We start from the raw sequence: 25,829 nt of genomic DNA on the forward strand, positions 1-25,829 counted from the left end.
AGGGGTCTGGGACAGGAAAATCGCTTGAACCAGGGAGGTGGAGGTTGCAGTGAGCTGAGATCAGATCGTGCCACTGAACTCCAGCCTGGGCAACAGGGCAAGATGCCGTCTCAAAAAAAAAAAAAAAAAAAAAAAAAAAAGTAGTAATTATGAATACTCTGCTTTCAAGAAATAATAAAAAAAAATTCTGTAATACTTCAGGAATAATGTTATATTTAATTCAAGTACTGGTTTTTCCCCAAGGGTTAAATAAGATCCAGAAACTTGGAATTATGCAGTTTTTGACGGAAAATTTGGTTAAATAAGGGGAATAACTGTTTCTTACAACATTCCCAGCACTGCATTTTGAGTGACTCCTTATTGTATGCTGTTGTTTAAGAAAATCATTAAAACCTCAAAGTGTTGACATGTGTATGGTGGGGAATTCACAAGTGAGTTTCATTTGGTGAACTTAGGTGATATAGGTATTCATGACAGTTATAACATTCAGCTGTTCACAAAATTCTTGTAAGTAGTCCTGCAATTTAACTTGCCCTCTTGTCTGCAGCATAGTGTAACCACAGAGGCTGGTGTGGTCTCTAACTTTTCCCTACGATTCATGCTCAACCTGTTGCCAGGCTCACTGGTATGGAACCTCTCAGTCTTAGGCTTGCATTTTTATTTTCCTCTCTTCCATTTCCATCTTTAGGCGAAAAATAATGTTAAAAGAAAAGCTGCTTCCAGGCAAACAGAATCCAAGAAGCACACAAAAATGATCAGTTATGGTTTGTGACCTGATAGGCTGTTCTGGGAATTGAGCTGTCATACTCAGGAGAAAGGCAGCTACGTGAGCTGTGAGGCTCAAGTGTGGAAGAGATAAATAGGGGTGGAAATGTGAAGTTAGGATGCCTGCTTTCATTTGAAAAGTACTTTTTCAGGCATTTGAGAGTTTAAGAGGTTTTGTTTGCGTTTTTTCTATTTTTGTATTTTTAGCTTTGCTTTTTAAAATTAAATCTCTCTTTGGGTCTATCGACATTTTATTCTTTAATAACTGGTCTCCCTTCTACAATTTCTCTCTTTATTTCCAGAAATGTCTGCTGATAAGAACAGCCTTCCCAGGAATGGGTCAAATGGTAAGAAGATATATTTTTTAAAGGCAAAAAATTTAAAGAAAGGAGAGAGAAGAATAGAAACAATAGTTGTTGGTGGAGGATACCATGTAGCCGTCTTCCGCATTATGATTGAGTACATTCGTCCATCAATGAAAACTAGATTCCATCAGCAGGGACTATATGCAGAGCATTTATAATAATTAAAATTTCCCAATATAAGAAGGTCCTCTTTGCAAAATGGGAATAGCACAAATGGATGAGAATCATTCTCAATGGAAAATGGAAGATGCTATACTGTATCAGAATGTTTGTGTACACAGATTTTATTTAAATATGGATGTTATCATAGAGAAGATGAGAGTTTGCTCTCAGTACCCTAACTTCAGCATTAGAACTTAACAATGTATTGATTCTGCTCCTTGCCTTCTCTTTTTTCCTCATGCTTTTAATTTGCTCCTCCCCCATAATTAGTCATTACATTTATTTACTTATGTTTGCTACTCTGTTTCTGCTGTATATACAGTTAGAGAATCTCTGTACAATGGTTAAATTACTCCTCTTACCCATGGCCAAATATGGCTCTAGAAAAACCATAAGAATATGAAGCATGGTCTTTGTGACACTTAAACCCATGTGAGCCTCTGTTGCCATCTGCCCATCTACTACTGACATTTATTTCATTCATTCTACCTCTTTCCTTGATCATTATTGCCTAACATTTCCTTCTTAAGCTTCTACACTTTCTCATTCTCAGCTTCTTACTTCACTAAGGAAACAAGAAAATCAGAAAAAATATCCCAAAGCTTTCATCACAATATTCACAGACTGACCTGTGAATGAGCCCATAGACCTCTCCTATCACTCTGGATAAACTATCCTTACTTGTATACAAGGCAATGCACCCATTTGAACACTGTATTCCATGGTTACTTGCACAAATTTAATTCTCCAGAAATTCTTCATTCTCACACATTACCATTTATTTTTCTATAAATTCATTCTAACAAAAGTACTGCTATTTTAGCCAACTTTTAAAATTGATACATAATAGATGTTCATATTTTGGGGATACGAGTGTTACTTTCATACATGTATATATCTGTAAAGGTTAAATCGGGTTAACCAGAATATCCATTGCCTTAAAGATTTATCTTTTATTTATGCCAGTAACATTTGAATTATTCTCTCCGAGCTATTTTGAAATGTACAATAGACACATGTTAACTGTAGTTACCCTTCTGAGCTCTTGAATGGGCCTTATTTACAGTTCTATCTAACTGTAAATTTGTACCCATTAATAACCCTCTCTTTAAAAATTATACAACTTTTTTTTTATATTATCCCTCTCTATCTACTGTTCTTTTCCCTTGCTTTTTTGTTAAGCAAAAATTTACTGCCTCCAATACCTCTCCTCTTGGTGTCTTTCAAGTATATTACATTCACAATATCACTGCATCACTTCAGCAGAAACATCAATCCTCCTTCCAGAACAGCTTAAACTCTTCTGATTTTACTCTTACTTAATTGGCTGTTCCTTCTCTGTCTTTTGTGGTTTTTCTCATCTCTACAAACTATGCGTCTTGGATATCCCAAGGCTCAGTCTTCAAACCTCTCCCATTCTCTATCTACATTACTCTCTGGGTGATTTTAATTGAACCCCTGGATTTAAATACCAATTCCACACTGACAAAATCCACATATATATCTTCAGTATACACATCTTCTCTGAAATTCAAACATAGATATGCAATCATCTACTCAATATTCCCACTTGGATATTTATTTTGAATGTAAAACTTCAAGAGTCTAGAGCTAACTTCTGACATTTCTCCCAAGCCTTCTTTTTCTACATTCTTTTGTATTTTAATAAATGCAACTTCTTCCTTGCTCAAATCGAATACCTTCAGCTCATCCTTTCAGTCATATTTCATATTGAATACAAAAGCCAAATGTCTCAAACTTCAGGATATATCCAGAATCTGTCTGATTCTCATCACCTGTATCACTATCACCCAGATCTAAGACACTCTTGTCTCTTCCTAAAATACTCAATAATCTCCTAACTGGCACCTCTGCTTCTTTGTGTATAGCAGCTAAAATGAGCTTATTTTTTTTTAAGTAGAACATTTCATTGCTCTGCTCAAATGCCACCAGTGGCACTCCGTCTCACTGAAAACCAACATCACCTTTAATTGCACACAGGCTCAACACGTCTGCTCCTCACTCCTGGTTACTTAGCTTCTCTTTCTGGCCACATGGTCCTCCTTGTTCTTCCCCAGCAAATTCCTTTTATACCTGCTAGTCCTAGAGCTTGGAGCAATCTTCCCCCCAGATAGCATTAGATCTGTACTCTCAACTCCTTCAAATTTTTGTTCAAATTTTAACCCTCCAAACCTCATCCTAAACTCACTATTCCTTTTTCTTGCTTTATTTTTTCCATAGAAGTATGACCATCTGTCATGCTATTAAATTTATGTGCGCGTACATGCAGGCATGTATGTATACGTTTCTGTTTTATTATTTCCCCTGTAGAATATAAGCTTTAGAAGGTGGCAATTTGTCATCTGTTTTTTTCACTGTGTTATCTGATGTGCCAAGAATATCTGTGGAGACATAGTGAAAACACAATACTTTTTTTTGAATGAATGAGTGAATGAGTGAAAACACAATACTTTTTTTGAATGAATGAGTGAATGAAGTCACCAGTGTTTGGATCTGAAACATATTTTACTTATAATTAAAAGTGAGTATCTAGAAAGTCACAGAAGAATAACTTCTAACTCTCTCAAACACTCTGAGTTATATTTCCAAGAGAAGTCAAATCCATCTTGTTTCTCTTGGAAACCCTTGCAATCATAAGAAGATAGCAAGAGTCATCACTCTGCAGCATAAAAATGATTTTTCAGCAAGGTTTTAGAATTCAAAGGATATTCTGCAAGCCTGAATTCTTGACCCTTATGCAGGTGGGAAAAGAAAACAAAAGTCTGTATACACAAGTTCAGGAATGCTAATTTTGGTGTTCAAATAGTTCTGTTTTAAACCATATGGCAAACATACCCAGAAGAAAATTTCCTCACTGCTGTGTTTGCTTTTATAGCTTTAAGCACTGTGGTTTTATGCAAGAGGAAATAGATTTTTGAGATGACAGTGACAGGTGAAATAGGATGTGAAGAAATGATACTTCAGATTCTCTTATGTCAACAATATAAAAAAGCTACATGAAAAGGAAGTGATCTACCCATCTGTGAAACCCAGAATTCTCAAAGAGTCATAGCCACGATGAATTAACATGGTGCTCATGGTACTCATTCAAATGCTTTGTGATAAATCGTAACTTCTCAGTTTTAATTTCTTCTAGTAGGTCTCATCAATAGCTAACTAAGCTATGTTGTTTTCTTTTGCTAAAAAAGTATGGTAAACTCTCATTCAATGTAGTTGTCACAAATGATCAAATATTTAGGTAGAATACTAGATTATGTAGAATATTTGTATTACCAGTTTCTTGAAGCTTAGAACAGAGCATGATGCAGTTAAAATTATTATTTTCCTGAATATATGTAACAATTAAGCAATTCAGGATCATGTGACACCTCAGGGCCATCAATGATTATTCTATTGGAACTTGCTAAAGTAATAAATAGCATAATTTTAGATAACAGAGGGTCTTCTATATTATCGTTCGTGTAACATTTTTGCCAGTACAAAGAATTCCCATTGAATCAAATTTGCCTGTTGGCTTTTATAGGGATCTAAAAGTCAAGACACAAAGCGGTGTCATATTTGAAAATAATTCTTTCTTTGAAAGTTTAAAGTTCCGTGTGGGGCTTTAATAATTTTAGGGGTAGAAATTATTATCTTCAATGTGTTTAAAATCCATGGTGACAAAGCACACTGACAAGCTCTAGGTGAAGCTGGAATGAATGTTAAACCTTAACCACATGAAAAACACACGTGCTGATAAGGGCACGTTAGGGCCAGAAGCAGCTCTCATAACATTTTATTCTGAAATGGCAAACTTGGTTAGTATTTCAGAAAACAACCTAATTTGTTGAAAAATTGTATCTGTCATTGTTCTCTTTAAAGTCACGGTAGTTGAAATAAGATGATCTCATTACTACTTTTCTCACAGTTAGAATAAAATAATAGTATACCAGGCAGGGTAAAAGCCATTTTAAGTTTTTGTCAGGAATTTCAAACCAGCATTATCTCTTCTTATCCATTGGTAGAGAAATTATCAAAGAAAGAAAAAGTAGGTTTTAAATTCACTTATGCCTTTACAATTTGAATCTGACTTACTCTGTTGAAACATTAGTAATTAATCATGCATCAACACCAATTGTCATAGATTTTGGCAGTCATAAAAAAAAGAAGAGAAAGGAACCACATTTTCTATTTTGTTCACAGTGAGGACAGGATAATAATGGATTCTGGAGGGTTATTGTGCTAACTGAATACCGCCCCCCCCCAAAAAAAAAGCTTGAGTGTGTACATAACAACTTGAGAATTCTTCCCTTTTAAAATTATAATGCATATGCCATATTTATTAGTTAGAAATCTTTTATGTTCCTCCAGTTTTTATTCATTTGTTCAAACTGCTCTGAAAAAGCTGGAAGAGATAATAATGTGGACAAGGTAATTGGTGTTGATACCAGTATCTTTATAAATAAAGTCAAATTTAATAATATATTGATTAAAGTAAGAAAAATAAGATCAAAGTAGTCTAATATGGTGGGCTTGGTGATATTATATTTTCACTGAGTGTGCTATAAATGCCCACAAAACCAATCTTCTCAGGTATTTCTTGGTTGAATTTTATTCACACACATAGATCTGGTAATAAACAGACATAAAGAACACAGAACTAGCTTGCAAAGGCTGCAGTTTCTATTTTCTCACTATCAACTACAAATTGCAGTTTGCATATATCAAAGTTTCATTTTTTACCTGTTTAAATTGGGATTAAATTAATTACATTTGTTGGACAAATACACAGAGTACAGGTGAACTGTATAAAGTTCAATTTGTTACTTGAATATATTAGTAAATGTTATATATTATATGAAAGAAAATTTCGCGAATACTTCTTAGCATTCTGGCCATTCAGTTGAATTAATTTGCAATAGAATTTTAATTCTTATTCCATTTGGTATCTTGCCAAAGTAGTAAACAGTATGATCATTAGAGTCCTTCCTAATTCCTTCATCGTGTTCATGTGTGTGTAAACCCTTTAGACGTTTTTTACTCATAATAGCTTTAAAATTGCTTTATGTCCTTCAGCCTCATGAAGATGATGACTTTATTAAAAAATTAAAGCCAAAACCAAAAAATCTTAACTGGGCACAAAAATAATTCTAATATGCTTTTATGTCTTGCTTACTGTCAAACAGGCATCTCTATGTGTATAATGTAGAACAGAAGATGTAAGAAATATGAATACCTTTCCCCACTTTGCATAATGAGGCAATTAGTTGTTATCTAGGTCCCTGGGTGATGAGCAATATTCCAGAAATATGTGCTTGGGTATGACGTGTGTGAGCTGTAAATGTGAGAGTCCCAATAATTGCTATAATTGCTGATGGGCTCAGTCTCACCCGACAATTATGCACCAGATGTGTAGTAAGAGTACTTGGTGTGGCTGATAGCTTATATGGCACAAAGTACTTTCAAACTAAGTTAAATTTTGTAATTAATAACTGTAATGAATGTTACAACTATTTTCCTCTACTTTAACATTAGTTCATGTCCTTTATTATAAAATACCATACACATGTAAATTTCACATAATTAGATTGACTCATCAATCTGTTATTCCCCAATTACATAACAACATAGTTACTGAATGAGATTTATGGGCAAGGTGCTAGGAAATATATTTTAGGCTTCAGAAACCCTTATTTGCATATTCTAATTAGCAGTTTATTAATCTTAAATGCATAAGGAAATTAACTTCAGCTTAATCTCATAAAATTCATCACAGTAATCCTTTATTACATTGCTTTGATATACATTATTTTTTAGCCGTTTATGTACTGGAGTAATGGCTAGAAGATAGGAAATTTCATCCCCTTATTCCAGTTACAGATCTTTCCCCACTCACACTGTCACCTACATTATAATAAAAAATGTAATACCTTCTACTAACATTTGCTTTCAATAAATTCATACAAGATTTTCTATTTCTCTTCAGTAACATTTCCTATCCCTTTTTTCAGAAGATCTCTCCACTAGCCTGCCTTTTTACCAAATCTAGCAGAGTAGTTCCCCCTTTATCCATGGGTGACACGTTCCAAGACCCCAGTGGATGCCTGAAACCACAGATAGCATTGAATCCTATATATGCCATGTTTTCTGTAACAAAATTTACATGAATATAGTCTCTCTCTCTCTCTCTTTCTCTATCTCTCTTGCAAAATACTGTGATAGTTTCAGACCACAGTCGACTGCAGTTAACTGAAAGTAGAGAAAGCTAAACCACGGGTAAGGGAGACTACTGTATCTATAGAAGCAGATATATGAGTAACTTTTTGTCGAGAAGATAGTTTTTTCAGATCATCAGGTGGTAACTTTCAGGAGGTGAGTTATATGAATTCAGAAAACCTTTATTAACTCATTGCTGCATGTCGGAGACTAGGTACAATGAACAAGATGGAAGATAAACCAGAGAAGCTCATTGCCCTGGAGAGTTCTAAAACAAGACCCACTGGGAAGAGAAGTAAAACTTTTCTCCGGGACCAAACCCCATCTAGTGTGGGGGGAAAAGTTTCAGAAAGTTCTGGTGTGCTTTTAGGTTCCTCGGATTAGTATTTGGGGTCTTTACACCCCAAAGCACAAATGCGACCCACTGAGTTTAACTGTCGTTTCATGAAGAAACACTACACTACTACACTATTTAGCACTCAAATAAAGATATCTATTTAAGTACTAAAAGACGGCACCATTTTGTCATACTAGGAAGCTCTTAGCAGTTTAGAGATTTAAGAAAAGCTTCTTAAGTCTTCACCATTTCATAGTGTTTACAGTGAGCTTCCAAATCCATTCTGTTTCTATAAAAACTAAATGAAACAGACAAAAACAACCAAAAATGGTTACAAATATGCTCTTTGGTCTATGATCTCATACACACGAAACTTCCCCTTTCAAATATGTCAGTTATGGCTATGAAAACCTGAAATGAATGTCTTTATGTGGAACAGAAATGGACTTTGAAAGCAATTCCAAACAAGAATATAATAACAAAATATTCTAATGTTAAATATTCTGTGTTTATACGTGAGTTATGTAACATACATATTAATTATGCATTAATTGCAATCCAGCCTTGTTGAGTATGTTTGTTCTATTAATAAAAATGTAATTGGGTATAAGAATATGTCTAATGTGCCTAATATGTTGTTATTATATATTTTGTAGGTATTAGTTTCTGCTATTTATTATTACACATACTATTATTATAATGTATTATATAATAAATTATATATAGAGAGGGAGACAGAGAGAGAGAGAGAGAGAGAGCATGTGCAATGGCAAAAGTATCAGAATGACTGTATGACTTATTTTTATGTCTGCTTGCTTAAATTTGCAAAGTCCATGGCTGATATTTAGTGAACATGCCCTGGTATGGCCACAGCAGTTCAGGTATTGAAATACTTTTGTATAATTGGTAAATATCTACTGCTTACATTTCCTGAATCTACTCCAGATGTGCACTGGAGTAGACCTCACAAAAGTCCCCAATCTCAGAAACAGCTGGGGCCTCAATATATTGCTTTAGGTACTTCAGCCAGTGTTCATTCTGGTCCATGCCCAGGACATACTGTTGGCTGAATATTTTAAATACCATCTTCTCATATATCTTGATATGCTTGATGAAAACTACCACCTCCAAGAAAAACAGATGATATTCTCTTGCTATTGTAGTGGCTCTTTAGAAGTACTGTAGTTATTATAAAGGTGAAAAATAGTCGCTATACTTTTAAGGAATTATAGTGGGACAAGTGCAGTACCATAGTGTCCAGGAACTTGATGATGGGAAAATTTTCTCTCTATACCTCACACCCACTATTTCCTTACAGAAATGCTGCACATAGTCCCCTGAACCTGTGTGCATACTTTTGTTTCTAATCTGTGCAAGTCTCATAAAATATCCATATTGCCCTTTGCTATTTGATGTTTGTAAAAGAGTTGAAAGGGTGATTTGAGTGAAGGCACAGGTTACAGATCACAGTTTAAGGCAAGAAGGAACGGATGAAATTTAGAATCTGTAACCACTGGAATTAAAGAAAAAGAATCTTTAAGATATTCAGAGTTGACCAATTTGAATAAGCACAGCTAAGAATACATATTTTAAACATTTACTTTGGTTGATTTAACTTCTGTCCCTTTTTCAATCCTGATTTTAGATTTGGGGTTTATTTTTAAGGAGTTCTGTATCTATACATTATGATCCTGATCTGATACTAAAGACTTCTTACATCAACTAAGGCAAACAGAAAATAATATAATTAGTACAAATAAATAAATAATATAATTCCAAAGCAAGGTTCAGGATAATTTGTTGAAGTAATGAGATTCTTTAGTTCCTGGAGTGGGGTCAATCTGGGGTTACTTATGAGGCACACCAAGAGATTTTTATTGGTTCCTTAGACTCAGACCAAGGATCAGGAGCCAAAAACAAAGCCAAGACCAACTCTCCAGACAATAAACAATATATTGCCATTTCTAATGGCGAGGAAACAAATACATATTTATAACGTGGCCATATTTTTAGAAAACACTGTCTCTATTCTCTGAGTCTCCTTTTAATCTACTTCCTCAATCTATTTCTAAAAACACTTTAGACATGTTTTTGTTCTTATTCCTTGTTAATGATTTGTTAGTTTCTTTGTGGAGAAGCCAAGCCAGGAAAAATCAAAATACAAGTGTTATTTAGATGATTGGCAGACGATTTCCTTAGCGTATCATATTATAGAAATGGATGTTCCTCAACCAAAATCATAAAAGATCTTTATTATATTTCTAAAAACATTTATTTTCTTAATTGTGTTTTTCAGAGAGCTTTTTCCTTAAATCTTTCAGATAATGGATTGCACTATAAGATGTCATCTTAAGTTATCACAGTCACATGTCACTCTGCTCTTCACAGTGAAACTGATAAAAACGGATAAGTCACCAGAGAAAGAATGACACGCTTTCATTAACAATCCACATACCACAGATTTCTTTTGAAGATTTCTCTAAGCTAAGTACACTAGTTGAAAAGAGGTTTGAAACATAATTTTCAAGTATTTTGATTTAATTATGGTGAGGCTCAATGTGTAGCATTGTTTGGCTCTATGGTTTTCTAAAGAGAAGTTTCAAATTTCTTTTAGTTTATTCCAAAAGATCATTCAGCGCCTGTCTAATTTAGCTTTTTCCTCAGATTCACTTACACTTTGCAGATTAAAGTTATTCCCACTCCCACCTATAAGCAGTAAATATATGTGTTTTTAATTGCCCTTTAAATTTCATAAACCAAAATAACATATGCTTGTTTACAAAGATCTAATTAGCACATTTACCTAAATATGCTTTCATGGTTGTGAAGATATTAAAATTAAAATGCAAATTATAATGTGTATATGAGAACTAAGGGAGAAGAATTTTAACCAAATGGCCCGCAGGCAAATGATTCCCCTTGCTGTTATCTTGCCATTTATTGGACACTGTCCTCAATAAAACAGGCAGACTCCTTACCTGAAAGTTACAAGTCTTCATTCTGTAGTCACTTAAGACAATATTAACAAAGCCAAGACCTTGAAAGACATATGATTAATATAGCAAATAACCAACTCAGAAATCAAGCACCTTAAAAATTAATGCCACAAAAGAAATCAATAACAAAGAGAAAAGCATTAGACGGTTCAATTATTAGTAAAATAATCCTAGCACCATTCATATTTGGGGAGATCAGTCTCAAAAGATTTCTGGAGAAGATGCATCTTCAAAACATTTTTCATAGCCAGCTAAGAATATGGCTCTGGTATTGGGAAAAACTGCAGCAAGACAATGAGGACTTTTGGATAGCTGAGTATTGATGAGCTAAACTGAAGGCTCATGTAACATCCTGGAAATGTATATCTATAAAATAAGATTCAGGGCAAGTTAGAAAGGAATTGCCAGTTAGTATGTAAAACTATGATTGCTTATCAAGTTTTGGTTATCAATTATTTGAAAATACATGTAATTATATCTGTGCATTTATCAATTGTGTTATATACCCTAAAGGATGATGAGGTTTAGAAAGGAGTGTGTGATACTGAGCAAAAAGAACAAAACTGGAAGCGTCACACTCCCTGATTTCAAAGTATACTACATAGCTATAGTAACCAAAACATCACAACACTGGCATAAAAACAGACATGCAGAACAATGGGACAAAATAGGAACTCCAGAAATAAATTTGTGCACTTACAACCAATAATTTTCAACAAAGGTACTGTGAACACACCATGGAGAAAGGACACTTTCTTCAATATATGGTGCTGGGAAAACTGGATATCCACATACAGAATAATAAAATTAGATCCTTATCTCATACCATATACAAAAATCTGCTTAAAATGGATTAAAAGCTGATATATAAGAACCAAAACTGTGAAACTCATTGAAAAACCATAGAAAAAAAAGCTACGTGACATTTTTGTGAGCAACGATTTTTGGATATAACTTCAAAAGCACAGGCAACAAAAGCAAAGATAGACAAATAGGATTGCATCATAATAAAAAGCTATTCTACAGCAAAGGAAACAATCGACAGAGTAAAGAGAAAACCTACAGAATGGGGGAAAATATTTGCAAACTACACATCTGATAAGGGTTTCATATCCAAAATAAACAAGGAACTCAAACAACTCAATGGCAAAACAAACAAACAAAATCAAATAGCCCAATTTAAAAATAAGCAATGACTTTAAATAGAATTTCTCTAAAGAAGATATACAAAATGGTCAATAGCTATATGAAAAAAATGCTCAACATCACTATTCATTAGGGAAAGACAAATTGAAACTACAATGTGACATGACCTCTTACTTCTCAGAACGTCCAAAAGACAAAAGATAACAAGTGTTGGTGAGGATGTAAAGAAAGGAGAACCCTTGCCTGATGTTGGTGATAATGTAAATTAGCCAGTATTTAAAACAGTACGGAGGTTCCTCAAAAAAATTAATGAAACAGAACTCCAATGTGATCCAGCAATCCCACTACTGAGTATATATCGAAAGGAAATGAAATCTTTATGTCAAAGAGATATCTACACTTTCACGTTCACTGCAGCATTATTCACAAGAGCTGAGATGGAATTAATCTAAGTATCCATTGATGGGTGAATAGATAAAGAAAACGCAGTATGTATACACAGTGGCATGCTATATTCGGCCATGAAAAAGAAAGAAATCGTGTTATTTCTGACAACATGGATGAACCTGGAGGACTTTAAGTGAAACAAACCAACCAAAGAAAGACAAATACTGCATGATTGCCCTCGTAAATGGAATCTTAAAAAGTTGATCTCATATAAGTAGAAAATGGAACAGTAGTTACCAGGGGCTGGGGTAGTCGGTGAATGGTGGTTGGGAAGGTATTAGTCAAAGAATACAAAATTTTAATTAGATAGAGGAAGAAATGAAAGAGGTCTATTGTACAACACAGAGACTATAGTTAGCCATATATTGTATTCTGAAACAATGCTAAGAGAATGAATGCAAAATATCCACAAAAATGATAACTATATGAGGCAGTGCAATGTTTACAGACTTCAAAACAATATATTGTATATAGTAAATGAATACAATTTTGTTAATTAAAATATATATATATATATATATATTACTAAATAAAATAGAGTTTGTGTTTCCATGGTTACTGTAACCCTAGCAGGTTTTAGGGAATTGTTAATAATAGTAGCTCCTCTGAGGACAGCGCACAGCTGAAGACTAACAGGGGAAGCAGCGGGGGCCTGTGCAGACGCCAACGACTCTGTCTGACAGCTTTGGGGAGAGCCGTGGATCTCCCAACGCGGAGGTTGAGATCTGAGAACGGACAGACTGCCTGCTCAGGTGGGTCCCTGACCCCTGAGTAGCCTAGCTGGGAGACATCCCCCACTAGGGGCAGTCTGACACCCCACACCTCACAGGGTGGAGTACACCCCTGAGAGGAAGCTTCCAAAGGAAGAATCAGACAGGTACACTCGCTGTTCAGCAATATTCTATCTTCTGCAACCTCTGCTGCTGATACCCAGGCAAACAGGGTCGGGAGTGGACCTCAAGCAATCTCCAACAGACCTATAGCTGAGGGTCCTGACTGTCAGAAGGAAAACTATCAAACAGGAAGGACACCTATACCAAAACCCCATCAGTACGTCACCATCATCAAAGACCAGAGGCAGATAATACCACAAAGATGGGGAAGAAGCAGGGCAGAAAAGCTGGAAATTCAAAAAATAAGAGTGCATCTCCCCCTGCAAAGGAGCGCAGCCCATTGCCAGCAACGGATCAAAGCTGGTCAGAGAATGACTTTGACGAGATGAGAGAAGAAGGCTTCAGTCCATCAAACTTATCAGAGCTAAAGGAGGAATTACGTACCCAGCGCAAAGAAACTAAAAATCTTGAAAAAAGAGTGTAACAATTGACAGCTAGACTAATTAATGCAGAGAAGGTCATAAACAAAATGACAGAGATGAAAACCATGACACGAGAAATACGTGACAAATGCACAAGCTTCAGTAACCGACTCGATCAACTGGAAGAAAGAGTATCAGCGATTGAGGATCAAATGAATGAAATGAAGCGAGAAGAGAAACCAAAAGAAAAAAGAAGAAAAAGAAATGAACAAAGCCTGCAAGAAGTATGGGATTATGTAAAAAGACCAAATCTACGTCTGATTGGGGTGCCTGAAAGTGAGGGGGAAAATGGAACCAAGTTGGGAAACACTCTTCAGGATATCATCCAGGAGAACTTCCCCAACCTAGTAGGGCAGGCCAACATTCAAATTCAGGAAATACAGAGAACGCCACAAAGATACTCCTCCAGAAGAGCAACTCCAAGACACGTAATTGCCAGATTCACCAAAGTTGAAATGAAGGAAAAAATCTTAAGGGCAGCCAGAGAGAAAGGTCGGGTTACCCACAAAGGGAAGCCCATCAGACTAACAGCAGATCTCTTGGCAGAAACTCTACAAGCCAGAAGAGAGTGGAGGCCAATATTCAACGTTCTTAAAGAAAAGAATTTTCAACCCAGAATTTCATATCCAGCCAAACTAAGTTTCATAAGTGAAGGAGAAATAAAATCCTTTACAGATAAGCAAATGCTTAGAGATTTTGTCACCACCAGGCCTGCCTTACAAGAGACCCTGAAGGAAGCACTGAACATGGAAAGGAACAACCGGTACCAGCCATTGCAAAAACATGCCAAAATGTAAAGACCATCGAGGCTAGGAAGAAACTGCATCAACTAACGAGCAAAATAACCAGTTAATATCATAATGGCAGGATCAAGTTCACACATAACAATATTAACCTTAAATGTAAATGGACTAAATGCTCCAATTAAAAGACACAGACTGGCAAACTGGATAAAGAGTCAAGACCCATCAGTCTGCTGTATTCAGGAGACCCATCTCACATGCAGAGACACACATAGGCTCAAAATAAAGGGATGGAGGAAGATCTACCAAGCAAATGGAGAACAAAAAAAAGCAGGGGTTGCAATCCTAGTCTCTGATAAAACAGACTTTAAACCATCAAAGATCAAAAGAGACAAAGAAGGCCATTACATAATGGTAAAGGGATCAATTCAACAGGAAGAGCTAACTATCCTAAATATATATGCACCCAATACAGGAGCACCCAAATTCATAAAGCAAGTCCTTAGAGACTTACAAAGAGACTTAGACTCCCATACAATAATAATGGGAGACTTCAACACTCCACTGTCAACATTAGACAGATCAACGAGACAGAAAGTTAACAAGGATATCCAGGAATTGAACTCATCTCTGCACCAAGCGGACCTAATAGACATCTATAGAACTCTCCACCCCAAATCAACAGAATATACATTCTTCTCAGCACCACATCGCACTTATTCCAAAATTGACCACATAATTGGAAGTAAAGCCCTCCTCAGCAAATGTAAAAGAACAGAAATTATAACAAACTGTCTCTCAGACCACAGTGCAATCAAACTAGAACTCAGGACTAAGAAACTCAATCAAAACCGCTCAACTACATGGAAACTGAACAACCTGCTCCTGAATGACTACTGGGTACATAACGAAATGAAAGCAGAAATAAAGATGTTCTTTGAAACCAATGAGAACAAAGATACAACATACCAGAATCTCTGGGACAAATTTAAAGCAGTGTGTAGAGGGAAATTTATAGCACTAAATGCCCACAAGAGAAAGCAGGAAAGATCTAAAATGGACACTCCAACATCACAATTAAAAGAACTAGAGAGGCAAGAGCAATCACATTCAAAAGCTAGCAGAAGGCAAGAAATAACTAAGATCAGAGCAGAACTGAAGGAGATAGAGACACAAAAAACCCTCCAAAAAATCAATGAATCCAGGAGTTGGTTTTTTGAAAAGATCAACAAAATTGACAGACCACTAGCAAGACGAATAAAGAAGAAAAGAGAGAGGAATCAAATAGACGCAATAAAAAATGATAAAGGGGATATCACCACCGACACCACAGAAATACAAACTACCCTCAGAGAATACTATAAATGCCTCTACGCAAATCAACTAGAAAATCTAGAAGAAATGGATAATTTCCTGGACAGTGACACTCTCCCAAGACTAAACCAGGAAGAAGTTGAATCCCTGAATAGACCAATAGCAGGCTCTGAAATTGAGGCAACAATTAATAGCCTACCCACCAAAAAAAGTCCAGGACCAGATGGATTCACAGCTGAATTCTACCAGAGGTACAAGGAGGAGCTGGTACCATTCCTTCTGAAACTATTCCAATCAATAGAAAAAGAGGGAATCCTCCCTAACTCATTTTATGAGGCCAACATCATCCTGATACCAAAGCCTGGCAGAGACACAACAAAAAAAGAGAATTTTAGACCAATATCCCTGATGAACATCGATGCAAAAATTCTCAATACAATACTGGCAAACCGGATACAGCAGCACATCAAAAAGCTTATCCACCATGATCAAGTGGGCTTCATCCCTGGGATCCAAGGCTGGTTCAACATTCACAAATCAATAAACGTAATCCAGCGTATAAACAGAACCAAAGACAAGAACCACATGATTATCTCAATAGATGCAGAAAAGGCTTTTGACAAAATTCAACAGCCCTTCATTCTAAAAACACTCAATAAATTTGGTATTGATGGAACGTACCTCAAAATAATAAGAGCTATTTATGACAAACCCACAGCTAATATCATACTGAATGGGCAAAAACTGGAAAAATTCCCTTTGAAAACTGGCACAAGACAGGGATGCCCTCTCTCACCACTCCTATTCAACATAGTGTTGGAAGTTCTGGCTAGGGCAATCAGGCAAGAGAAAGAAATCAAGGGTATTCAGTTAGGAAAAGAAGAAGTCAAATTGTCCCTGTTTGCAGATAACATGATTGTATATTTAGAAAACCCCATCGTCTCAGCCCAAAATCTCCTTAAGCTGATAAGCAACTTCAGCAAAGTCTCAGGATACAAAATTAATGTGCAAAAATCACAAGCATTCTTATACACCAGTAACAGACAAGCAGAGAGCCAAATCAGGAATGAACTTCCATTCACAATTGATTCAAAGAGAATAATATACCTAGGAATCCAACTTACAAGGGATGTCAATGACCTCTTCAAGGAGAACTACAAACCACTGCTCAGTGAAATCAAAGAGGACACAAACAAATGGAAAAACATACCATGGTCATGGATAGGAAGAATCAATATTGTGAAAATGGCCATACTGCCCAAGGTTATTTATAGATTCAATGCCATCCCCATCAAGCTACCAATGAGTTACTTCACAGAATTGGAAAAAAACTGCTTTAAAGTTCATATGGAACCAAAAAAGAGCCCGCTTTGCCAAGACAATCCTAAGTCAAAAGGACAAAGCTGGAGGCGTCACGCTACCTGACTTCAAACTATACTACAAGGCTACAGTAACCAAAACAGCATGGTACTGGTACCAAAACAGAGATATAGACCAATGGAACAGAACAGAGTCCCCAGAAATAATACCACACATCTACAGCCATCTGATCTTTGACAAACCTGAGAGAAACAAGAAATGGGGAAAGGATTCCCTATTCAATAAATGGTGCTGGGAAAATTGGCTAGCCATAAGTAGAAAGCTGAAACTGGATCCTTTCCTTACTCCATATATGAAGATTAATTCAAGATGGATTAGAGACTTAAATGTTAGACCTAATACCATAAAAACCCTAGAAGAAAATCTAGGTGGTACCATTCAGGACAAAGGCATGGGCAAGGACTTCATGTCTAAAACACCAAAAGCAACAGCAGCAAAAGCCAAAATTGACAAATGGGATCTAATTAAACTAAAGAGCTTCTGCACAGCAAAAGAAACTACCATCAGAGTGAACAGGCAACCTACAGAATGGGAGAAAATTTTTGCAACCTACTCATCTGACAAAGGGCTAATATCCAGAATCCACAAAGAACTCAAACAAATACAAGAAAAAAACAAACAACCCCACCAAAAAGTGGGGAAAGGATATGAACACACATTTCTCAAAAGAAGACATTCATACAGCCAACAGACACATGAAAAAATTCTCATCATCACTCGCCATCAGAGAAATGCAAATCAAAACCACAATGAGATACCATCTCACACCAGTTAGAATGGCAATCATTAAGAAGTTAGGAAACAACAGGTGTTGGAGACGATGTGGAGAAATAGGAACACTTTTACACTGTTGGTGGGATTGTAAACTAGTTCAACCATTATGGAAAACAGTATGGCAATTCCTCAAGGATCTAGAACTAAATGTACCATATGACCCAGCCATCCCACTACTGGGTATATACCCAAAAGACTATAAATTATTCTACTACAAAGACACATGCACACGTATGTTTATTGCAGCACTATTCACAATAGCAACGACTTAGAATCAACCCAAATGTCCATCTGTGACAGACTGGATTAAGAAAATGTGGCACGTATACACCATGGAATATTATGCTGCCATAAAAAAGGATGAGTTTGCATCCTTTGTAGGGACATGGATGCAGCTGGAAACCATCATTCTTAGCAAACTATCACAAGAAGAGAAAACCAAACACCGCATGTTCTCACTCATAGGTGGGAACTGAACAATGAGATCACTTGGACTCAGGAAGGGGAACATCACACACTGGGGCCTATCATGGGGAGGGGGGAGGAGGGAGGGATGGCATTGGGGAGTTATACATGATATAAATGATGAATTGATGGGTGCTGACCAGTTGATGGGTGCAGCACACCAACATGGCATAAGTATACATATGTAAGAAACCTGCATGTTATGCACATGTACCCTAGAACTTAAAGTATAATAAAAAAAAATTAAAAAAAAAATCTTAGTACACTGAGACATATGTTTACTCAGAAAATGAAAAAAAAAAAAAGAAAAGAATAGTAGCTAACACTAAATGCTAACTGCTAAGTACTTTACATACATTTTTTTCCATTTAATTCTTACAACAATTCCATAAGAAAACATTCTTCATTTAGAACAAAATTAGTCATCATATTTCTATTTCCAATACAGACATGATTCATGTCACATTCTCTTTTGTACCTTCTGCTGCATAAAAAGAGAAGAGGAACTCTATAGAAATTGAAGTCAATGAAATTACTCTAATTAGAAAAATAAAATCAGTATAATCAATAACAGTAACAATGGCCATTTATTGGCAAAGCAGGGAGCTAATTGCTTTATATATATTATCTTACAATGCATGCTGTCTATTATCTAATACAACATGTATAAAGCTAGTATCATCGTAATTATTAAAATGCCATTTTTTTTAAAGGGGGAAATTTGTGTTCTAAAGAATTATGGGCATGATCATATTTCCTCAATGTGAGTGGCAGATCCATGTTTTTCACTCAGTTTTGCCTAACTCCAAAGTCTATTTTTCACATCTTGTAATACATTCACCTGTATCCGTCTAAAATACATGCCCAAACCCTAACCCCTGTGTGATGGTTAATTTTATGTGTCAACTTGATTATGCTAAAGGATGCTTAGATAGCTAGTAAAACATCATTTCTGGGTGTGTCTGTGAGGTGTTTCTGGAAGAGACTGGCATTTGAGTCAGTACAGTGAGTAAAGAAGACCACCTCACCAATGTGGGAATCATCCAGTCCATTGAGGGATTGAATTTACAACAAGGTGGAGAAAAAGTAAATTTCTTCTTTTCGAGTACCTGCCCTGAGATATCAGCACTCATGATTTTCAGGCCTTTAGAGTTGAACCAGGATTGACACTAGTGGTCTCCCATAAGGGTCATTGAGATATCCTGTTGGTTCTGTTTCTCTGGGGAACCCTGATTACTATACCTTAGTACCTGGAAATGTGATCTTATATGGAAATTGAGAAGTTGGATTTTTGCAGATATATTTAAGTTAAGGATCTCAAAATTAATCATCCTGGATTTTGGTGGGCCCTAAGTCAAGTGACTGGTGTTCCTATAAGAGAAGAGAGATTTGATTTGAGACATAGAACGGAAGGCCTTGTGAAGATGGAGGCAGAGACTGGAGCGGTATCACCACAAGCCAGTACATGCCTGGAGCCACCAGAATATGGAAGAGGCAGGGAAGAATTTTTCCCTGGAGCCTTTGAAGGAGGTTTGGCCTTATGAATACCTTAATATCAAACTTCTGGCTTCTAGAACTGCTGAGAGAATAAATTTCTGTTGTTTTAAGGCACAAAGTTTGTGATGATTTGTTTTGGCAATCCTGGAAAACTAACACATCCATTAATGAAGATTTAAGATAAACAGCTGATAGGAAAATGAAAAAAAAAAGGTGATCATGCAAAATTTATAGTACGATACACTAAAATAAAAAAATTCAAAGAATAAATTGAATGATAAAATAAAATTTTCAGCTATCAACTAAAGAGTCTCAACCTAAATAGTGAAAAATCTAACCTTACCTCTCTTGAGGAAAAAAATGTAACAACCTATAGTCTATATTGTAATAAGGAATAAATTTTATGGACAAGCTCCAACTACCAATGTAAATTTCCTTGAATCTTAACATGATGAAGATAATCTCTTGATCTCTATTGCATTTAAACAATGAAGTGATATATGTTTTCTCAGATATTCTGCTTTCTAATATCTCAAAGACTCAGCAAGGCACATCGAAATGCTACTTATATAAATTACTCTATAAATAATATTTTATTTTTATACTGCTCATTTTTTTTTTTTACAATAGAATGAGAGCTTTCTTTATAAGGAAAAACTCTAATACTATGTCTTTTCATTGCCTGCAGCTTTAAACATTTTCAGAGGCAGAAACTATAGTAATAGCAGTTTGCAAATGAAGTGGTTTGTAAATCTTAAACTGCAATTTTCTCCCAAACAAAACAACAACTAAAAAATATGCTCTCTAAGGAGAGATGAAACTGTAAAGTCTTCTATTTGGCATTCAGATGTTGCTGGATATGTTTGCAATAAAGAATATCCTCCACTTAAATCGCACCTACATCTTTCCACCAAAATCTTTTCTTGTATACTGTCTGTCCATAACGGGAGTGAGGCTTAGTATCTCATGCTAGTTAGATGCATTATTCATTTCCTTTCTGCTTATATATTCCACAGTTTGAAATTTCCTCCAGAATTAAAAAATGTAAATTGTCACAGTCATAGCTACAATGTATCTCTTGTTTATTATACCTCTCCCAAACAGCCAGTGCATTTAATGATACACCATTTACATTTAATAGTATTCAGACATATTTGGCACATGTTTTATTATTTTATCTTATAAAGCTTGAATTTTTTAAAAAGCACCACTGATTTTTGTACCATTTAACATGTATTGAAAATTATCTTTCAATTAGAAAGTCATAAAGAAGTACAGGTAGCATTTGCTTCCTATATTTCAGAAAACTTTCAATGATTTTTCAATGATTCATTTACACTCCTATTATTAACAGAAAACGCAGTCTCATTTCAGTTGGTCTGTGTCTCAAAATCTAATGTCCCCATCTCCAGTCTTGGCCATTCTTCCCATTCACTCCCCAGAACTATGGTTAGTACTATCAGAGTGTTACGGACATCAGCAGCAGCAGAGCATTTAATTTAGATTTCACCAGAGCTAAGTAAAGTGGACAGCCGAACAGTACTTTCTCAATGAAGTAATAGATTAACGAGGTTTTTTTCTTATATAGCTAGAAAGCAGCATGCTATAGTGAAAGAGGATAAGCTTTAGATTTATTCCAACTTAATCTATACTGCTGATCTTCCCTCTCCATAGATAATTACTTCACTACTCTGAGCCTCATTATAAGCTTAGCTGAAAAACAGGAATAAGGATGTTGCAAGGATTAAATAAAATAATGTATGTAATAGCACAGTGCTCAGAACATGAATGGTCATCAGTTACGTGGTAATTACCTCCAACTAACTCATGCACGTCCACAGCTTTGTTTTTTCCTTCCAGAGAATCCCAACAACTGAACTGCAGTAGTGTAGCAGAGGAGCCAGTTGGCTACATAAATTATACCTCATGTAGAATTTACAGAATGAAAGAAAGTTTAAAGACAGGTCGTTTGCTTTATTTGATAACATTGCTCATTATTGGCAAATGTGTAGTAGAATCAAATCCATCGATTTGTAGTCTGGAATAGGAATCTTCTTCTAATTATGTTTCCAAATCATAAAAATGACTGTTAAGAAAAAAAAAACCAAAAGCGTGCTCCAGTAATGGTTGCTATTCATTATTATGGCCAGGTATACAATATACATCTGAAATGAAATACTTTTGATTTGGGGAATTCAGGATCAAACTTGGCTTTGGGTATCCTTGAATCCAGCTGCAATCAAATCAAAGCTTTGAGACGTTTTTGAAACAGAAGCAGCAACATTGTGAAAGATCAAATAAAAAAAAATCAGTGCAAATAAGAATGGTCTTGTGAATTTTTAGCCATGGTGGTACTTGCATAACAGCAGGGTCCACAGTGAATACACAGTACAAAAGCTGATGAAATGGCTCCCTGAAAGCAGGAAGGTAATGTTTTGAAGTCTGAAGAGCATCTAAAATGGGACGCGTTTGACAACTATATTTCAACAGAGAAATATCCAGAGAAACAAAGTGGAGCCCCCCTGGATCACTTTCGTAAAAGGTCTTTTACCAGCTTTAAGTCTCTCTGAAGGGTTTGTTGAGAATATAGTCCAAAGTTTCCCAAGGAAGTTTCTTCCTGGATTCCATGAGCCTTCTAAAAGTATTCCCTGCCGTGCTTTGCCACATGCCCTTCTAAAATAGATAAATAAAGGCTAGAATTCATAAGAAACATAAGAGTTTAGCACAAAAACCTCTAATATTCTAATATTGGATCAAAAGCTTCTGATAATGGGTCATAAAAGTCATTTTCTATAAATGTATTGTGCTCTTTTAAACAATTCAAATTTAGAACGTTTAACATGGTATTTGTGGGCTACTTATATTTGAATGAGTAGATCATTTGTGGTAATTCCGATTAACTTTTGAGTATTAGGAACATGGCTAGAACTATACCTCCCTAAATTATAATTTTTTCCTATAGAAAAATCAGATTTGACATATCATCTCTACTTACACCATCTTGTTCAGTAATACAGCACATCACAAAGCTAAACATTGCCTTCAATGATTTCATTCTGATGTCTTAAGGTACTTTATTTTTAGTCTCTTGACCATTGAGATCAGCATTTTTCTCAGACCAGTATCTGATTTTCCAACAAACTCTCTACAAAAAGGAGACACACAATCCCTTAGGGCTTCCCTAATTTGGGGGGACCATAACCTCTTTTTGATAGTGTCTTCACAGTATCTACTAGAGTTAATGAACTGGAGATTGCATAAAGGGTACTATAAGCAGGTACAGCCCATATCCTGGTATAAATGTACACTATTCCTCTTATTTTGGGGCCATCCCATTTGAATTAGCCTCCTTCTCTTTTGGATCACAGCCAGAGGAGCCAATTAGTGAGTGGAGGGCATGCACCTTGAGGTTGGAGTACTTGGGAGCTACACAAGACATCTCTGGCCTTGAGCTTTATCATCATGTCACAGCAAATACTAGTGTTCTATGTGCTATTAGCTGTTCCATGGAAACAATTTGGGGAACATTCTATATTGCATCCCACTTTAAGGAAATTCAAAATTCTTCATTATAAGGTCTAACAAAAAGTCTATCTAGTTATTTCAGCCAATTTTTTTTTTTCTCAGATGAATGTCACTGGACACCAACTTTTCATGAGATACAATTTGAAAAATGGAGTTCTTGAGTCTGTGTTTATAGCTGAAGGACCAGTTTTCTCTGCGTTGTTCTGAGAGCTACAGCCTCCTCAAGACGCTCAGTTGAGCCTGTGCCCGGTCCTCCTCTACACTTTCTTATTGTCAGTGCACTCTACAGAGCACTAGCTCCAGATGGAAGTGAAGCAGGATATTTCCCTGAGCCCTTCATGGAACTTGCAACCAGGTGCCTCATTTGCCCAGCTCACAGCTGTCAACTCCTTGCAGGAAAGAGCATGAAAGCGAATGAGCCGAGAACTGGAGTGCACAAACACTGGACCCAACTGGCTGCTTCAGCGCAGGCAGGAGCCAGCTCCATTCGCTTGGATCTGCTGTGCTCCACCCTTCGTGGGAGGGAGCACATGGGTAAGTGGAGGCCAGAGCCAGGAGCAAGTGCTTTTGGGCACCAGCAGGCGCGAACTTCATGCAGGCACCGTGGCAGAGTCTGGTATGATACCCAGGACCCCCGAAGCTCCAGAGGGACTGTTACAGTGCTCTTTTAGCTCTGCCATCCATGGACGCCTTGAGTATTAACAGCTCAGTCATCCCTCTGCCTACTCACATGAGGTGGTTGCCCTCCAGCAAGAGCAAAGGGCAAGTGTGACAGCCTTTTGTATCCACATTAGTGGCACCCAGGCTCTTGCCTGGCATTCAGGAGAAATGAGGTCATATGAACAACCTGAAGGATGCCAACTGTGGGGGATTTTATTGCCAATGGACGTGGCTCTCAGTGGGAAGGGGAGCTGAAAAGGGAATGGAATGGGAAGGTAACCTTCCCCTGAAGTCTGGCCATCTCTGGCCAGATTCTTCTCCAAAGTTATGCTGTCAAGCTATCTCTCTGAAGTCAAGCCACTTCTCTCCAATGTCCAGCCATAGTCTCTGATGTCCAGCTGCTTCACCTCTCTCTTCCAGTTGAGTATGGGGTTTTTATAGGCACAGGATGGGGCAGGGCCACAGGTGGTTTTGGAGAAAGAACTATTTGAGCCAGAAACAGAGATGTAAGTTCGCACTTTGGACCGTGGTCCCAGGCTTGAGGGTGGGGTTTTGTTGGGGATCCACCCTTTCTGCCTAGAATTTCTCTTCCTCCTGTCCCTGTCAGAAGGAGAATGTCCAGGGCATTCACACCCCTGGTGAATTGTAACATGGACCTCAGGTCGTCGTCCCTTTATCACTGCTTCCGTGTGTTCAGGATTGATGCAGGACTTAGACCACATGGACTCAAGAACCCGGAAATTTAAAAGACAAAAACAAAACAGAAAATCCAGAATTACAGGGGACTGTTTCAGAGCTTTTCTTTGTATATTGTGGAACACATTATCCCATCTATTTTATATATTGACATTTTCACTTAGTCAGAAGTTATTAATAATAAAAGTTTCAATACATGAAAGAAAACAGAATATGAGACTAGTAATGCCATCTCTAAAAAATGGGATCCAGGGAGAATCTAAGCTCCCCTATTTCCAGAAGAGCATGGAGAAAGCAGAACCATAGGTTACCTGCTCCTGCTGCTGCCTTACAACCAGATGATGGATGTTAGTGAAATATTTGTACTTAGGATGGAAAACATAGTTTAGCTTATGGTAGTGAAGCAATATTAGGGGGAGGGTCCAAGCCTGATATGGTCATGATATGATAGCTGGAAGGATGGAGATGACCAAGAGGTGAGTCCAGGAGGCGGACAATGGTGGTGCCAATGGGAAACAAAAGAGTGCAATTGCACATGCAAATGGGAGGCTGGGGCTTGCCCAGGCACCCAGAGCCCTTCCAGGAGGGCTGGGAAGTGAATTGGAGTCATTCTTTCACGACCAGTAACGACTACCAATAAACTAGTGTCACAATGACCTAAATAAGAATTCCCACATCCAGCTTGGGTAAAAATGCAGGGTAGTGGTAGCATATGGTTGGTTGGGGTACAATATTGCCTAACAATAGTATTCGGAAGCTGTAACGAAATACATAGTTTTTGACACAAGAATTCCACTTTGGGTCTTTATTTTAAGAAAACTAATTAGGGACCTATGCAAAGATATGTTACAAGGCTGTTAATTTTAACATAGCAATATAGATTTTTTTATGAAATACAATTTTCACATTAATATTTATGGGGCATAAGTGTATTTATTTGTTTTGAAAGTTTTATATTGCATTTTGTTACATGAAGTAACAAGATTCTATGTAAAATCTTATTTTATGTCTACTCATATGTCCCTT

At 36.6% G+C, this 25,829-nt stretch overlaps 1 protein-coding gene and 1 long non-coding RNA gene across 2 annotated transcripts in view; both read right to left on the reverse strand.

Moving 5' to 3' along the window:
• The window catches only part of CNTNAP2 (contactin associated protein like 2), a 1,672,147-nt gene that overhangs the window by 742,479 nt on the left and 903,839 nt on the right, over window positions 1-25,829 (reverse strand).
• On the reverse strand, window positions 21,899-23,368 carry LOC104680736. Its single transcript, XR_750495.2, has 2 exons — window positions 22,918-23,368; window positions 21,899-22,595 (listed from the first exon to the last, which is right to left on the reverse strand). It is a non-coding gene; the product is annotated as an uncharacterized LOC104680736 (long non-coding RNA).

Source organism: Rhinopithecus roxellana, chromosome 6, assembly GCF_007565055.1.
Source record: "Rhinopithecus roxellana isolate Shanxi Qingling chromosome 6, ASM756505v1, whole genome shotgun sequence".
Taxonomy (NCBI): domain Eukaryota; kingdom Metazoa; phylum Chordata; class Mammalia; order Primates; family Cercopithecidae; genus Rhinopithecus; species Rhinopithecus roxellana.